We start from the raw sequence: 3,337 nt of genomic DNA, 5'->3' as shown, positions 1-3,337 counted from the left end.
GTTCCAACTAATAATACGCAAAACAATTACCTACTGCGCATGCCCAAACCCACATTAGTTATTTGTACATAACAGTGCCGTTTTTAACATAGGTGCAGTCGCAGCGTTGCACCGACGGGCCCGTGGGCCAATGAAACGATAGTCAAAATAATAAACGCAATATGCTGAGTAAGCGTATTATACGCAACATCCTCCTATTCAGTTTCATGGGAATGATTCACATGGAACATTCATTACAATTAGAACATACTGTTGCGAGTCTAGAAGGTTCGAACAGGAAATGACAACAATTTTGCGGCGTCTGTCCGTCCGTCCGTTAGCACGATAACTCATAAATGAATGGATCGATTACGATGAAATTTTGCAGGTGGATTCTTTATCAAATTTGTACATCGGAGTTCGTGAATTGGCAATGTAGACCAAAAAATAAAGTAGGCCCTTTTGACATCTCCGTTAGTTATGAACCGAATTGCATGAAATTCAATATGCGCATAGCTTTAGCCATATGAAACACAATTCCAAAAGTTGAGCCTAATCGATCAGCATTCACAGTGCCCTTTGCGCATCTCGACCATTTACAGACCGAATTGCAAACTTTCTTATTTATAAAGGTATTTAAATGAAACTTGATACATAGCCACTTGGAATAACACCAAATTTAACGCCAGTTTCAAAATTTCGTTTTGCGCATGCGCAGTGCCAACTTTCTTATTTATGGGGGGATTTAAATGAAATTTGGTACATAGCCACTTGAAATAAAAGCAAATGTAGCACAAGCAAACGTTAAAGTTTAAAAATTTATTTAAAAAAAACTATTGGGTTGATTTTTATCAACCTAATTTTGTTTGAATTGTAATTTTTTATGTGTAAGTAAATATAGTTTAATTTTTATACTGCTTACTTATTTACTCGTAGTATTCGATTTTATTTTGGAATTTTTGAAACCAAATAAAAATTATTGAAAAAAGGATATTCGATAGGCACAGATAATTTCTATTAACAATTTATTGTCTTAAAAACGGCCCTGGTACCTAAAATAATTCTTCTAAAATTTTAGGGTAGGATTCTTCTTATAAACTGAAATTGAAGTAGCACGTCAAAAATGGATTGCACATATGCAACGCTATCTTTCATATTTGTGGCCGGATTTTTACGATTTTAACAGAAGTTGCATCTTACAAATGGGAAATGATTGCAAGTGGAAATGCGCTTTTTGTTAATCGTTTACGATTGCTTTTGTAACTTGTTACGTTTAACGACAAATGTTACATAATGGATGACGGTTTACCAATGGTAATGGACTCCCATAAGCGGCCTACTAGATGATATTATTTGCTTTTCGACAGGCTCTATAGATGAACTTAAAATTTTCCATAAAAAGATCAATGCCATTTCAAACATACAGTTAACAATTGAAATGAAACACTGTAAACAAATAAACTTTTTAGACCTAACGCTAACACGACATAACCATATTATATATATCGTAAACCAACCGCTTTTATTTATATACCTTATAAATTATAATTCTTATCAGTCTCCGCATATTAAATCTTTCGGCACTTAATTTTCTGAATACTCTCCTCTCAAATGAAAACTACAAACGTGAACTAAATACAATATACCGAATAGCCAATAACAACAATTTCTCAACCAAATATGTCGATACAATCATGTCAAAAATTAAAATAAAAAAAACTTAAACCAAATAAATATCCTCTTAGCCCCCAACAAATACATCACCATCCCATTTTACCCATTCCTCCATAGCAAAATCCAAACACACTTAAACAAACGTAATAATACCCTCACAACTAAATCCCATCCAACCATCAGCAAAATACCAACAACCGAAAAAATCAATCATAGACAAATCGGGAATATATACCAAATACAATGTAATGTAAGGATTGTGATAAGAAATATACAGTGTGTCCCAAATCGCGTGGGATTGCATGGGTAATTTGCTTATATTAAAGATAGAGAATTGATTAAATGGGTAATGTTTTGCAGTTTTAGATGCTTATTTAAAATTGCCTTGTGGAAATTCAAAATGTCGCATGGGTTCGACGTAAATTCAAAAAAACTTAAAGTGGTCATTTCCCTGAATGTCTTATATCATCGAAAGTATAAGAGATATAAAAAAAAGTTTTATATAAAAGTTACTGTCTTTGTTACGCTTAATTTAGAATTGAACTCAAAAAAATTCAAGATGGCTACTTTTGAGGAACATTTACCAACTTCCTAAAATTAAATAGGCGCCATATTGGATTTTTTGATTACTTGGTAGATTTTTTAATTCTCTTTTCAACGGGCTCCATAGCATAAGATTGAAAATAAGAGATCAGTTATATCAACGGTTTTTATATTTGAACTCGTATTTTAATCAAGTAGTCTGTGATGTATTTAAAAAAAACAAAACAAAAACTATTCCAGACAACAAAAACAATGAAAATAATTACATCAGATGTTTAAAATATTTGAGGCGCACTCATTGGAGAGGGGTTTGGGCGTCACAACTCCCTCCAAAATTTTGACTTTTATGACATCACATATTGATTATCTTATTATATCCACACTTACATACCTACAAAATTGTGGTATAACTACAAACTATCCCCTCGAAAAAATGTCATGCCATTATCCCGTTAAACAAATTTCAAGACACTTCGCTTTATTTTACACAAGGTATTACCATTGATGTATTGTTCCAGGTCACATTTTGTAGGTGGTTTATCCATAAGAATATCGACCAGTTCGAGTATTATGGACAGATGAGTCTTATTTTTCTAACTGTGGAGTGTTCAAATCGACATAATGAACATTACTCGTCACAGGAAAACCTACATGTTGTAATTTCACGCCGAAATCAAGTGAGAATTTAAATTAAAGTGTTTTATGGCATAATGAGATGTCATGTAATTGGACCGGTAATCTTCGATGGAACTGCACACCATTATTTACAAATTCTCCAATAAACTTCCTTAAAGGATTTTTAGCGCATTTTTTAAGAATTAAAAAATTGTGCTATTGTTTGCGTTTTGCCCGTCCGTCCGTCCGTCCGGACCCACTTCTGCCGTTTTGAACTACTTCTAGGGGAATGGTCCTAGAGTCCTGAATTTTTTTGCAGTAGGTAGTCTATACCTTGAAGGTGTAAAAGGGGGGTCCCCTCACGAATTATTTCCTGAGATGCTGTTTTTGAAAGTAAAACGTGCATAACTTTTACATACGACAACCAATTGGTCTCAGATTTTGCATACGCATGCCTTTAGTGGTGCCAAATTAAACTTTAGAAAATGGGGGTGAGGGAGGTAAACACATGTTCTACCCTTCATGA

This window comes from Photinus pyralis, unplaced genomic scaffold (genome assembly GCF_008802855.1).
Source record: "Photinus pyralis isolate 1611_PpyrPB1 unplaced genomic scaffold, Ppyr1.3 Ppyr1.4_LG10, whole genome shotgun sequence".
Classification (NCBI taxonomy): Eukaryota; Metazoa; Arthropoda; class Insecta; order Coleoptera; family Lampyridae; genus Photinus; species Photinus pyralis.
Note: the sequence above shows the minus strand (reverse complement) of the source record.